This window comes from Molossus molossus, unplaced genomic scaffold, assembly GCF_014108415.1.
Source record: "Molossus molossus isolate mMolMol1 unplaced genomic scaffold, mMolMol1.p scaffold_m16_p_13, whole genome shotgun sequence".
Taxonomy (NCBI): Eukaryota; Metazoa; Chordata; class Mammalia; order Chiroptera; family Molossidae; genus Molossus; species Molossus molossus.
This window is the reverse complement of record NW_023425348.1, coordinates 10,347,324-10,362,230: the sequence shown is the minus strand read 5'-3', so window position 1 is coordinate 10,362,230 and position 14,907 is coordinate 10,347,324. Positions and strand designations below refer to the sequence as shown.

Sequence of the window (14,907 nt, the reverse complement as noted above, 5' to 3'; positions counted from 1 at the left end):
CTGTGAATATTTTGCTTGTTAGTTCATTTTGTTCATTAGGTTCCACATATGACTGAAAGCATATGGCACTTGTCTTTCTCTGACTGGCTTATTTCACTTAGCACAATACTCTCCAGGTCCCTCCATGCTCTTGTAAAGAGTAAAATTTTCTTCTCTGTCTCCTTCTCCCTTGTCTTCTTTTCTTCTCCTCCTCCTCCTCCTTTTCTTCTTCTTCTTCTTTTTGAGCCTTTAATTGCTTTTATAACTAAAAAACATTTCTAAAATTTTATTTAGCTTTCTGACTGTGTTTGTGCCTTCGACACTTTCACGATTCTCTGCTCCTCAATAAGGAAAGCACACTCAATCCTGTGGCGGACACATTTAGCACGCGTGGGTCCCCATAGGCCCTGCTGACATGTTGTTTTGTTTCAGGCAACCTCATGAGAGCTTGAGGTCTCAGAGCACCAACTCTGAGAAGTCGGCCTGGGCACACACCACATGCAGATTTGGGTGCTTCCCCAACCTTCTTGGTGTAAAGGTAAACAACGTGATCACCAGGGGTTCGGGACAGCCTCGTTTTATCAGAGGCTGTGTTGGAGTACAGCATCTGGCGGTGTGTCAAATGCATGACCATGTTGGATGCTCAAAGGCATAGTCCCCAGAGGGCAAGAGTTCCTTCTTTTTTTTTTTTTTATAGCTGAATAGTATTCTATTGTGTAGTACCAGAGCTTTTTATTTATTTTTATTTTTTTTTTATTTTTTTTATTTTTATTTTTTTTCATCCTCACCCGAGGATATTTTTTTTCATTTCTTTTTTGTACAGATAGAGTGGGAGGGAGAGAGAGGAAGGGAGAGAGAGTGAGAAACATCGACGTGAAGGGACACATCGAGTGGCTGCCACCCGCACGACCAACCAGGGCCGGGGACAAACTGCAACCGAAGTACGTGCCCTTAGCGGGAACCGAACCCGGGTCTCTCCGGACCACAGGCCGACGCTCTAACCGCTGAGCCAAACTGGCCAGGGCTATTTATTTTTATTTTTATTTTTTATCCTCACCCGAGGACATTTTTGCATTTATCTTCAGATAGAGCGGGAGGGAGAGAGATCGATGTGAGAGAGACACATCGATTGGTTGCCTCCTGCATGACCCAGTCCAGGACCCTGGACGAACCCAAATGGAGGTACATGCCCTTGACCAGAATTGAACCTGCGACTCATTGGTCCCAGGGTTGATGCTCTAACCGCTGAGCCAAACCGGCCAGGGCTCGTTTTTTAATTGGGTTGTTTGTTTTTTTGGTGTTGAGTTGTGTTATAAATTTTGGATATTAACACTCTTATCACATGTATCAACAAATATGTTCTCACATACAGTGGGTTGACTTTTCATGTTGTTGATGGTTTCCTTTGCTGTGCAAAACATTTTAGTTTGATGTAGTCCCACTTGTTTATTTTTTCTTTTGTTTCCCTTGCCCAAGAAGACATAACAGAAAAAAATATATTTCTATGAGAAATGTCTGAGATTTTACTGCCTATATTTTCTTCTAGGATTTTTATGGTATTGAATCTAACATTTAAGTCTTTAATCTATTTTTAGTTTATTCTTGTGTGTGGTGTAAGAAGGTGGTCTAGTTTAAATTTTTTTTTGCATTTATCTGTTCAATACTCCCAACACCATTTATTAAATAGACTATCTTTACCCCATTGTATGTTTTTGCCTCTTTTGTCAAATATTAATTGACTATAAAGGTGCAGGTTGTTTGTGTGTTTTTTTTAATCCTCACCCAAGGACATTCTCCCATTTTTGGTTCAGATAGAGTGGGAGAGAGGGAGAGGAAGAGAGAGAGAGAGAGAGAGGGAGAGAGAGAGAGAGAGAGAGAGAGGGAGAGAGAGAGAGAGAGAGAGAGAAACATCGACGCGAAAGGGACACATCAAGTGGCCACCACCCACATGATCCAACCAGGCCGGGGACAAACTGCAACCGAGATATGCGCCCTTAGTGGGAACCGAATCTGGGTCTCTCTGGACTGCAGGCTGACGCTCTAACTTCTGAGCCAAACCGGCCAGGGCAAGGTGCAGGTTTATTTCTGGCTCTCTATTCTATTTCATTGATCTATATGTCTGTTTTATGTTAGTACCATGCTGTTTTTTTGTTGTTGTTTTAATCCTCACATGAGGATATTTTTCTATTTATCTTCAGATAGAATGGGAGGGAGAGAGAGAAAAACATTAACATGAGAAAGACACATTGATTTGTTGCCTCCCACATGACCCAGGGCTGGGGACCGAACCAAAACCAAAGTAAGTGCCCTTGACCGGAATCAAAACCGTGAGTCTTTGATCCAAGAGCCAAAGCTCTAACCATTTAGCAACTGGCCAGGGCCATACTGTTTTGATTAGTATGGCCTTGTAGTATAGTTTGATATCAGGTATCATGATTCGTCAAGCTTTGTTTTTTTTTTTTCAAGATTACTGTTGTTATTTTGCATCTTTGGTGATTCCATATAAATTTTTGGAATATTGTTCTATATCTGTGAAATATGCCATTTGTATCTTGATAAATAATGCACATGAAACCATTCAGTCCAGGAGGTTTTGTGTTTTTTTTTGGCTTAGAGATTTTTGTTTTTTTTGTTAATCCTCACCCAAGGATATTTTTCCAATGATTTTTAGATAGAGTGGAAGGGAGGGAGGTGGAGAGAGGGAGAGAGAAACATTGATGTGAAAAATGACACATCAATTGGTTGCCTCCCACACAACCCCAACCAAGACTAGGGATCAAACCTGCAACCCAGGTATGTGCCCTTTTTCAGGATTTGAACCCATGACCTTTCGGTCCACAGGCTGACGCTCTAGCCACTGAACCACACTGGCCAGGGCAAGACTTTGTATTTTTTAAATTTTTAAAAAATCCTCACCCAAGGATATTTTTCCATTTATCTTAAGATAGAGTGGGTGGGAGGGAGGGAGGGAGAGAAACATCCATGTGAGAGGGACACATGGACTGGTTGCCTCCTGCATGACCCTGCCAGGGTCGGGGATGAACCACAACCGAGGAACGTGCCCTTGACTGGAATCAAACCCATGACTCTTTGGTCTCCAGGCCAATGCTCTAACCATTGAGTAACTGGCCAGGATGTTTTAAAACATGCACGACCTGACTATTTTGTCAGGGACACTGACCTCTTTTCCCTTAGACTGTCAAATAAAAATATGACAACAGCCAACACAACAATAGCCATGTGGTGTGAATGAATCAAAATCATACCTATTTTTTTTTTTTTTTTGGTCAGATCAGCAAAACATACAATATATTTTGGGGTGTGCCAAAGAATTTTAGTAATTATTTTATGTGTGCCCTGAGATGAAAAAGGTTGAAAATTGCTGTCATAGAGTAATACAACAAGTAGCAAGACTCCACAGGTGATGACTAGGCAAGCAGTCATGGTGGTTTGCCACAACTCCTTGGTGGCTACATTTTGACAATGAAACATAATGGCTCAGAGCAGTGCAGTTTAGTATTTACAACACAGCAAAAAGCAAGAGTACGGCCTTATTTGCTTATTCCTCTTGCCCTTAGGCTCCACAGGATGACACCCCGGCCCAGATGGATGCTGCACAGGCCATGGGTTGGGCCACATGGCTGGTAATTGCATGGCTAAGCGCTCAGCATCTTCTGTAGTAGCAGCAAATCAATGTCCCTCCCCCAGGAGAAAGCAGACAGTGGTCACACCACAGTCACCTTGGTCTACTCAGCTGCTCACACGACTATCTATTGAGACTGCTCTGTATCAGTGAATATTAAGTTTTATGTTTTGGTTCCCTCTACAGTGACGTCCAGGTCCCCTAGCAGACTGCCCCTCCCAACAGGGGGGATTCCAGGGGCTTTTGTGGCCACTGCCGTAAGCAGAGGTAAAGGGCACAAGGGGATTCTTTCTCCTGGATTCCGGACAGACAAGCAGGGAGTGGTGGGTGTCTGGTATCATTTTTACCCGTTCGTGGAGGAAGGAAGTCTAGGGATGCAGGTTCTTCATCCCAGTTCATGTGTCGCTCTTATCTGCTAATGTAGGTAGAAGGCCTCGGAGAGAGGAGAGGTCATGATCAGGTCCTTGGGTTCAAGTTCACTCTTGGCCCTGTTGGGGGAGGGGCAGGTTTATACCAGATGCAGACTCCACTTTTTAAAAAATTTGCCACAATTTTTATTTGCAACGTGGCCATTTTGTAAGGCTGGGGAGTTTGATCTCAAAAACAATGTTCTATTTAAGGTCCTTTTATACAGAAATTGCCATCATGACTGATCATATATCTTTTTTTTTTATCCTCACCGGAGGACATTTTTTTGTTTTTTTGTTCAGATAGAGTGGGAGGGAGGGAGAGGGAGAGAGAGAGAGAGAGAGAAACAGCGACGTGAAAGGGACACATCGAGTGGCCGCCTCCCACATGACCCAACCAGGGCCGAGGACAAACTGCAACCCAGGTACATGCCCTTAGCGGAAACCGAACCCGGGTCTCTCTGGACCACAGGCCAGCGCTCTAACCGCTGGGCCAAACCGGCCAGGGCCTGATCATATATCTTAGTGTTGCAAGACTTACATGGTAAACATAAAATTCCTTATGCAACACTTATTCAGAAGTGTACACTCCACGAAAAACAAAAAGGCATTAATAACAGCTACTTCTTTTTTTTTTTTGCTCTATTTTTTTTTTAATCCTCACCCGAGGATACTTTTTCAAATATCATCAGATAGAGTGGGAAGGAGAGAGAAAGACAGAGAGAGAGAGAGAGAGAGAGAGAAACATCAATGTGAAGGGGACACATCGACTGGTTGCTTCCCAAATGACCCTAACAAACTGCAACTGAGGTACGTGCCCTTGGCCAGGATGGAACCCGTGACTCATTGGTCCGTGGGCTGATGCTCTCACTGCTGAGCAAAACCGGCCAGGGAGGTAATAGCTACTTCTTTTAAGGAGATATGCAGGTAACAGGGATGAACACTGAAGTACTAGGATAAGTTGATGACCCTGGCTGGGGTGTCTCAGTTGGTTGAGTGTCGCCCCATGCACTGAGAAGTCTCCAGTTGGATCACGATCAGGGCACATGCCCGGGGTTGCAGGCTCAATCCCTAGTAGGAAGCATGCAGCAGGCAGCCAATCCATGTTTCTCTCTCCCTTTCCCTTCCTTTCTCTTTAAAATCAATAAGTTGATGACAAAGCTAACACAACTTAATTGGCATTCCTTTGGGGGTGGGGAATTAAACTCATCATGAGAAAGTGCTTTGCATGCACAGGGTTGTATCCGTGCCACCATACGTCACAGTAGGCTGCAGGCTCCACTTTGATACCTGTTGAAGGAGTTGAGTTTTCTCAGGAAACCAGAGGTTAGTGGAGGGTGGGGACTCCCTTTTTGATCCTGAGGATGTAGATAGACGTGTGGTCTTAGTTCGGTGCAGGGGTCCGTGCGCAGACTCCCTCTTCACTCCTGATGGTCAGATGAAAAAACTCAGGGAGACAAAGTCCTAATTCCTACCACTGGTTCACGCTAACCCCTGCTGAAGAAGGGCGCACTTACTCAAATGTTTCTTCAGTCGTTGTCTTGCTCTGTTTTTTACTGTGGTAAAACGTATTTAACATTAAATGTGCTGGTTTTTTATTATTATTATTATTATTGATTTTAAAGAGAGAGAGGAAGGGAGAGGGAGAGAGAGAGAAACATTGATGAGAGAGGACATCAACTGTTCGCCTCCTGCGTGCCCTCCACTGGAGATCAGGCCCACAGCCTGGCTATGTGTCCTGACCAGGAATCGAACCGGCGACCTCTTGGTGGGTGGGTGGAATTAAATATATGCACATTGTTGTACAACTGTCACGAGCATCTATCTCCAGAACTTTTCCATGTTCCCAAACTGAAATTCTATACCTATTAAACACTAACTCCCTACTCTCCCCCCCTTTTTTAGCCCCTGGCAACCACCATTCTACTTTCCGTCTCTATGAACTTGACTACCTATTAAGTGGGGTCATAGAGTATTTGTCCTTTTGTGACTGCCTTGTTTCATTTAGCATAATGTCCTCAAGGTTCATCTGTGGTGTGTCCTATATCAGGATTTCCTTCCCTTTTAAGGCTGAATAATGTTACATTGCATGTAAATACCATCCTGTGTTTATTCGTTCATCCATCAATGGACACTTGGGGACTCTTTGACCCTTTTTTTTATCCTCACCTGAGGATATTTTTATGTTTATCTTCAGATAGACTGGGAGGGAGGGAGAGAGAGAGAAACATCAATGTGAGAGGGACACATCGACTGGTTGCCTCCTGCACGACCTTGACCAGGGCTGGCGACAAACTGCAACCAAGGTACGTGCCCGTGACCGGAATCAAACCTGTAACTCATTGGTCCGAAGGCCGACACTCTAACCGCTGCGCCAAACTGGCCAGGGTGATTTTGACCCTTTTGATAACAATTTCTGGGGAAGCTAGAGGCTCCTTTTCTACCCTGATAATGGAGACAAGAAGTCCATACAATTTGATCATAATCGTAACTTAATCTTTGGTACATAAATACTACTAACATTGGTCCATGCATGGTCCTATTATTTATTTATTTTTTTTCCACATCTTTATTGTTGGATGTAAAATGCATTACAGATGTTCCACATTTTTCCCCCATTGATCCCCTCCTCCCCACTCCCGCCCCCCTCCCACCTTTTCCCAAACTATTGTCCGTGTCCATTGGTTATGCATATAAGTTCTTTGGTTTATTTCTTCCCACCCCCCCAACCCCTTTCCCTTTGAGATTTGTCAGTCTAGCAATGAATTTGTGCTTCTTAATCCCTTCACCTTTTTCATCCATTCCCCCAACCCCTTTCCCAACTGGCAACCAACAAAATGTTCTCTGTATCTATGAGAATGTTCATGTTCTTCCTGTTCATTTTGTTTGTAGATTCCATTGTTGATAGATATGTATTCATTGCCATTTTGTTTGTTCATACATTTTATCTTTTTCTTTAAAAAGACCCTTCATCATTTCATATAATAACGGTTTGGTAGTGATGAACTCCTTTAACTTTTTCTTGTCTGGGAAAGTTTTTATATGTCCATCGATTCTAAATGACAGCTTTGCAGGATAGAGTAATTTTGGTTGTAGGTTCTTGGTTTTCATCACTCTGAATATTTCTTGCCACTCCCTTCTGGCCTGCAAAGTTTCTTTGGAGAAATCAGCTGACAGCCTAATGGGAACTCCCTTGTAGGTAACTAGCTGCCTTTCTCTTGCTGCTTTTAGAATTCTCTCTTTGTCTTGAACCTTTTGCATTTTGATGATGATGTGTCTTGGTGTGGGCCTCTTGGGGTTCATCTTGTTTGGGACTCTCTGTGCTTCCTGGACTTGTATGTCTGTTTCCTTCACCAAGTTAGGGAAGATTTCTGCCATTATTGTTTCAAACAGGTTTTCAATTTCTTGTTCTCTCTCTTCTCCTTCCGGCACCCCCAAGATGCGAATGTTGGCACGCTTGAAGTTGTCCCAGAGGCTCCTTACACTATCCTCATTTTTTTGGATTCTTTTTTCTTTTTGCTGTTCTGGTTGGGCGTTTTTTGCTTCCTTATATTCCAAATCGATGGTTTGCTCCTTGGATTTACGTACTCTATTATTGAAGCTATGTAAATTATTCTTTATTTCAGTTAAAGCCTCCTTCGTTTCTAACTGTGCAGCGATCGTTTCTGACTGGTACTTTTTTATGCTCTTGAGGCCCTCACTGAGTTCATTGAGCATCCTTATAAGCAGTATTTTGAACTCAGCATCTGTTAGGTTGCTTATCTCCATTTCGCTTAGTTCTTTTCTTGGGGTTTGTTCTGTTCTTTCATTTGGGACCTGTTTCTTTGTATCCTCATTTTGGCTGCCTCTCTGTGTTTGTTTCTGTGTATTACTTAATGAGAGGTATGGGGCTCGCTGAGACCCGATGCTGCTTGTTTGAAAGAATTTAGGAAAAACCTGAAGCAGGATCCAAGACAGGCCAATCCTATGGTTAAGCAAGTAGCAACAGCTTAGGTGGGCTTGAAAGTTGTGTGGGGCGGGGCGGGGCGGGGCCTCAGGGAGTCAGCAGGGTGGGGCTACCAGTGTGAGCCAGGTTGCTGGAGTCCCAGATATGGGGGCATCTGCTGCCCCCGGGAAGGGCTCACCAAAGGAACAAAGGCCTCTGACAGCACGTTTGTCCCCGAGAAAGCCCCCTCTCCAGCCCTCGCTCCAGTGCCAAACAGCTCAGTTCTTTTCTGTATGTCTCTGGTGCCCCTCGAGCTGCCTCCCCTCCGAGCTTAGAGGGAGAGAGTCCGCTATTATTTAAAAAAATTGTTTTTTCTTGCCCTGTCCAGTTTGGCTCAGCAGTTAGAGCATTGGCCCGTGCACCAGAGAGTCCTGGGTTCGGTTCCTGCTAAGGGCTCGTGCCTTGGTTGCAGTTTGTCCCTAGCCCTGGTTGGGGTTGTGTGGGTGGTAGCCACTCAATGTGTCTTTCTCACATTGATGTTTCTCTCTCTCTCTTCCTCCCTCTCTCCCTCCTGCTCCATCAGAAGATAAATGCAAAAAAATAAAATAAAAAATATTGTTTTTTCTATATTGATTTTAGAGAGAGAAGAAGGGAGAGCGAGAGAGAGATAGAAATATTGATGAGAGAGAACACTGATTGGCCACTTCCTGCATGCCCCACACTGGAATGGGGCCCACAACCTGGGCATGTGCCCTGAGTGGGAATTGAACCAGTGACCTCTTGGTGCAGGGTCGATGCTCAACACTGAGCCACACTGGCCAGGCAGTCCTATTATTTTTTTTATTATTATTATCATCTTTTTTTTTTTTTTTTTTTTATCCTCACCCAAGGACGTTTTTTCGTTTTTTGTTCAGGTAGAGTGGGAGGGAGAGAGAGGAAGAGAGAGAGAGAGAGAAACATTGACATGAAAGGGACACATCGAGTGGCTGCCACCCGCATGACCCAACCAGGGCTGGGGACAAACTGCAACCAAGGTACATGCCCTTAGCGGGAACCGAACCCCGGTCTCACTGGACCGCAGGGCGACGCTCTCACTGCTGAGCCAAACTGGCCAGGGCTATTTTTTAAATAAATACATTTATTTATTTAATAAGATAATAAACTCACTGCCTAACTTATAAAATGGAACTCTGCCAAGAACTCATATCTGTTTATTTACTTCTTCCTTATTTCCTTGCCTACCCTTAGTGTTTTTTCATACATTTTATCACACTATTTATGCTTGAAAAATACGTTGTTCATGACATTATTTGTCAAACCCAGTAGAACGTTACAGCACAAGGAGTGAACATTAATGTATGCACCTTTTTCAAAAATCAACTTGGAAGACAGGTGATCCTAAGGTAGAAAATAACCTGGGACAAAATAATCTAACTCTATCTTAAACGATGTAATTTCACTGAAGGGGGTGGGGGGGAGAGACATAGGCCTAAGGAACTTGGGAAACTGTAAGACTAAAGACAAGGACCTGTACACAAGCATTGTACTCCAGTTGGTACAGTCTTTTTCCCTTGGAGGCATGTGTTAACTACTCGAAAACCACTGTACGAATATAATGGGAGTGAGCCATTTACGACGTGGATGGCAGATGGCGGGGGCCAGGCGTCTGGCTGTTGGAGGGAGAGGTTACAGATAGGGAACGAGGGCAAGTTAGAGTGAACCATATGTTACTGAACTACAGTGCCATGTATCGGCGCGAACTCATGTTAGCTTAATTTAGACACTGAGAGATGTAGAGAGATAATTATAATATGTGTATATATAGGTGTTAGCATAGGTATGTTTGTTTCCTAGCTCTGTCCTTTGAGACCTACAAGCAATGACACCCAGTAGCAATGAGGACACTTAGCAGTTAGAGCTTGGTTTCTTTCTTTTTTTTAAATATGATTTTATTGTTTTTAGAGAAAGAGGTAGGGGGAGAGAGAGAGATAGAAACATTGGTGAGAGAGAAACATTAATTGGCTGCCTCCTGCATGCCCCTCACTGGGGATTGAGCCCGAAACCTGGGCATGTGCCCTGACTGGGAATTGAATGTGTGACCTCCTGGTGCATGGGATCATGTTCAATCACAGCCACACTGGCTGGGCTAGATCTTGTTTTCTTCTTTTTTTTTTATTTTATCCTCACCCGAGGACATTTTTGCAGTTTATCTTGAGGGAGAAAAGGAGGAAGAGAGAGAGAGAGAGACATCGATGTGAGAGAGACACATTGACTGGTTGCCACCCGCACAACCCAACCAGGACCGGGGAAAAACTGCAACAGAGGCTCGTGCCCTTAGTGTGAACCGAACCCGGGTCTCTGATCCGCAGGCCGATGCTCTAACCACGGAGCAAACCGGCCAGGGCCCTGCTCTGCTCTTGATGAAGCTGTTGAAACCTCAGAGCACATCCTTGGGGCTTGACTTTGAGCTTCACCACAGGAAGTGAGCTGCGTGGGTCATTGGTTGGGGAACAAGATCCCCCAGATAAATCTCTTCCATTCTGCTGCTCTGATAGGAAAGGTGTGTGTTCTGAGAGCCTAATGGGAAAAAGGGGTTCAGGGGTCTGCATTCAGCATTCAGTATATGAACAGCCACTTAGTCCTCCTGTTTTCCTGTGCCCAGTATCCTCCAATCCAGAACCTCTCTGTTTTACCTTCTCCATTCATGAAATTGAGTGGCACTCTGTCTTTCTCAAGTCACTGTCACACACCCTCCTGTTTTAGTCCCGACCCCACACCCACGCCACTTCCAGGGGTGCTTGGTGCTGCTAACTCCTGTGTCCTCTGAAGATGTGGGATGTATTTCAGGCTGGTTCTCAGATTCCCCACTGCCATTTTGGGATCTAGCTTTCTCTGTTCTGCCAAATCAATAACCCTTTGACTCTTTTCTTTTTTTAAAATTTTATTTATGTAAAAAAATTTTTTTTCTTTATTGATTTTTGAGAGAGAGAAAGGGAGAGGGAGAGAGAGAAGGAAACAGATGAGAGAACATTGATTGGCAGCCTCCTGCATGCCCCCCACTGGGGATTTGGCCCACAACCTGGGCATGTGCCCTGACCAGGAATCGAACCTGCGACCTCTTGATGCATGGGGTCGACGCCCAACCACTGAGCCACACGGGCCGGGCACCCTTTGATTATTTTCTACTTTCCTTCCTGTCCTAGTGGGGTTTTCTGTCTTTCTTTCTTTTTTTTTAATCCTCACCTGAGGATAATTTTTAATCGGGCTTTGTTTTTCTTTTTTGAACTTTATTGTTGAATGTATTACAGATGTCCCCCTTTCTTGCCCCCATTAACCTCCTCCTCCCTGCTCCCATTCCTCTCTTGCCTTCCCCACACTATTACTGCGCCCACTGGTTATGCATATATGCATATATAGTAAGTTCTTTGGTTTATCTCTTCCTGTCCCTGCTCACCCCTTTCCTGTGCGGTTTGTCAGTCTAACAACCAATTCGTACTTCTTAATCCCTTCAACTTTATCCCCCATCCCCCCAAACCCTCTCCCATCTGGCAACCAACAAAAAGTTCTCTGTATCTAAGAGTCTGTTTCTGTTCTGCTGGTTCATTTTGTTTGTAGATTCAATTGTTGATAGGTATGTATTTACTGCTCATATTTTATTGTACATATTTATGACCTTATTCTTCAAGAAGACCCATCAACATTTCATATAATAACGATTTGGTGGTGATGAACTCCTTTAGCTTCTTCTAGTCCGGGAAACTCTGTACATGTCCATCGATTCTAAATGACAGCTTTGCAGGATAGAGCAATCTTGGTTGTAGGTCGTTGCTTTTCATCACTTTGAATGTTTTTTGCAACTCCCTTCTGGCCTGCAAAGTTTCTTTTGAGAAATCAGATGACAGTTCTAGGGAGCTCCCTTGTAGGTAACTAACTGCTTTTCTCTTGCTGCTTTTAAGATTCTCTCTTTGTCTTGAACCTTTTGCATGTTGATGATAATGTGTCTTGATGTGGGCCTCTTGGGGTTCATCTTGTTTGGGACTCTCTGTGCTTCCGGGTCTTGTATGTCTGTTTCCTTCACCAAGTTAGGGAAGTTTTCTGCCATTATTGTTTCAAATAGGTTTTCGATTTCTTGTTCTCTCTCTTCTCCTTCTGGCACCCCCAAGATGAGAATGTTGGCATGCTTGAAGTTGTCCCAGAGGCTCCTTACACTATCCTCATTTTTTTGGATTCTTTTTTCTTTTTGCTGTTCTGATTGGGCGGTTGTGCTTCCTTAGATTCCAAATTGATGGTTTGCTTCTTGGCTTTAACTAGTCTACTATTGAATCCGTGTAAATTATTCTTTATTTCAGTTAGTGCCTCCTTCATTTCTGACTGGTCCTTTTTTATGCTCTTGAGGCCCTCACTAAGTTCATTGAGCATCCTTATAAGCAGTGTTTTGAACTCAGCATCTGTTAGGTTGCTTATCTTTATTTCGCTTAGTTCTTTTCCTGGGGTTTTGTTCTGTTCTTTTATTTGGGACCTGTTTCTTTGTCTCCTCATTTTGGCTGTCTCCCTGTGTTTGTTTCTGTGTATTACTTTATGAGAGATATGGGGCTAGCTGAGACCCGATGCTGCTCGTTTGAAAGAATTTAGGGAAACCTGAAGCAGGATTCAAGACTGGCCAATCCTATGGTTAAGCAAGTGGCAACAGCTTGGGTGGGCCTGAAAGTTGGATGGGGCGGGGCGGGGCCTCAGGGAGTCAGCAGGGCGGGGCTACCAGTGTGAGCCAGGTTGCTGGGGTCCCAGATATGGCGACTGTCTGCCGCCCCAGGGAAGGGCTCACCAAAGGAACAAAGTCCTCTAACAGCATGTCTGTCCCGGAGAAAACCCCCTCTCCAGCCCTCGCTCCAGTGCCAAACAGCTCAGTTCTTCCCTGTATGTCTCTGGCGCCCCTCGAGCTGCCTCCCCTCCCAGCTTAGAGGGAGAGAGTCCGATAAGTCCGTGCGCGGGCCCTTTAAGGAGCTGCCTGGGGCTCCAGCCGCCTCAGCCTCCCTGAGCCTCAGTTCCTGCTGGTTTTCCAGCCAGAAGTGATGGGGACTCTCTTCCTGGCACTGGAACCCTGAGCGGGGTGCCTGGTGTGTGACGGGGACCCCTCAGTCCTCAGGGAGGACCTTCCCAGCTGAGGTGTCCTCCTGATTTTATCCGCCACCCGTGGGTGTGGGACCAGCCCCTCCGCCCTCCTCCCAGTCCCGATGCGGCTGCTGCTTTAACCCGTAGCCGTAGGACTTCCATTCAGTTTGATTTCAGGCGGTTTTGAAGGATGGTTGTTCTGTAGTTTAGTCGTAACTTTGATGTGGTTGTGGGGAGACGTGATACCCTGTTACCTCCCCGCCGTCCTGACTGGAAGTCCGCTGCTCCCCTTCTGACTCCTGGGAGGAGAGATGCTGCTCCCTGCTGAGGTCAACCTTGATCTCCTTTTTCGTCTTCCAGATGGGACAGTAAGGGGCCAGTGAGAGTGTCCAGCCTCCCGTCCTGCCTGTTTCCCCGTCACCGGACATCCAATGATACCTGATGATCATGACTGTCTACTAGTGATATCATTTATTTTCCACTGAGATATTTCTAGTAAAAGGATGTGTTATCAATAATTAGCTCGGCTAACAGGCCTAAATCAGGGTTGGCACAGGCAAGAACATCTGGTCATCTTCATCCTCTGTCCTCTAACTCACTCCAACCAGAGTGAAAACTGTCAACTATCGTCCAAATAACCATTCCTTCCACGTGGATCTCTTTAGAGTCCCCACCTGTCACACGGGGAAAACATTAGAACCTATTCCATAGGTACATCATAGGGCTATTGTAGGTTAAATGATTTAACATATGCCAGGCACTGGGACGCGTGTTCAAAGATATTCATTGTAATAACAATAGTCTGAAAGCATCCTAAAAATCTATTAGTATATGGCACTGGTTATGTACGTAAAGGTACTTTCATTCACGGAATTATGATATACCGTTGACCTAAGATGACTTGATTTTCTAATTTGTCCAGGGCAGTGTTAGTGTATTTCCCTTGTCCTGCGGAATTGACAACAACCCCCCCCCCACACACACACACACCTTTTATTAGAGAGAGAGAGGCAGGGAGAGAGAGAGAAATATTAGTTTGTTGTTCCATTTATTTATGCATTCATTGGTTGCCTCTTGTATGTGCCCTGACTGGGGACTGAACCCACAACCTTGGTGTATGGGACAGTGCTCCAACCAACTGAGCCACCTGGCCAGGGCAACCGCATCCTATTTCATGCACAAAAATATTCTGTTTTGGACTTTGTTATATGGTCACACTTTTTACATCTATATGTGTGGATATGGAATTGTCTTTCAGACAATTTACTGTCTTTCAGATAGTAACCCAACAACCTAATAATTCAAATAAATAAAAGTAAAAAATAAAAAAATAAAAAAGAAATAGGATTTACAATTAGACACAGACATGAGCTCGTGTGTGGGTGGCACATCCACGGAAGAGAGTGATAAATGCGTGTCAAGGGGGAGGCAGAACGGAGAAACTGGGATCGGGCAGCTTGATTTGCCCCCCCCCGAACTTGTGTTCTCTCTCTCTCTCTCTCTTTCTCTCTCTCACACACACACACACACACACACACACACTAATGAGGAAGAGCCTTGGCAAGCGTCGGAAGTCAGCTCCTGAGTATTTTCTCCCAGGAGCTGCCTGGCTGCCTCTCCCTGCCAGCTGCCCATGAGGCTCAGTCCCCGAAAGAGCCTCGGTGGTGTTGCACGAGGCAGGTGCTCAGAGAGTCGCCGTCAGGGGCAAGTGGTGTTCAGGAGGCTGATACAGGTTCAGACTCGGCGGTGCCAGGGTTCATCAAGGCTGGCGGCCCCACCGCTGGCACCGGCAGACTTTTGTGCGGGGGCAGGGTTTCAGGGAGTCGTCGGGGTGAGGCAGCAGA

General features: G+C 45.0%; 1 pseudogene; it reads right to left on the bottom strand.

The window, feature by feature from the left end:
* Window positions 1–269: 269 nt before the first annotated feature.
* LOC118627772 lies at window positions 270–613 on the bottom strand (annotated as a pseudogene).
* Window positions 614–14,907: the final 14,294 nt, after the last annotated feature.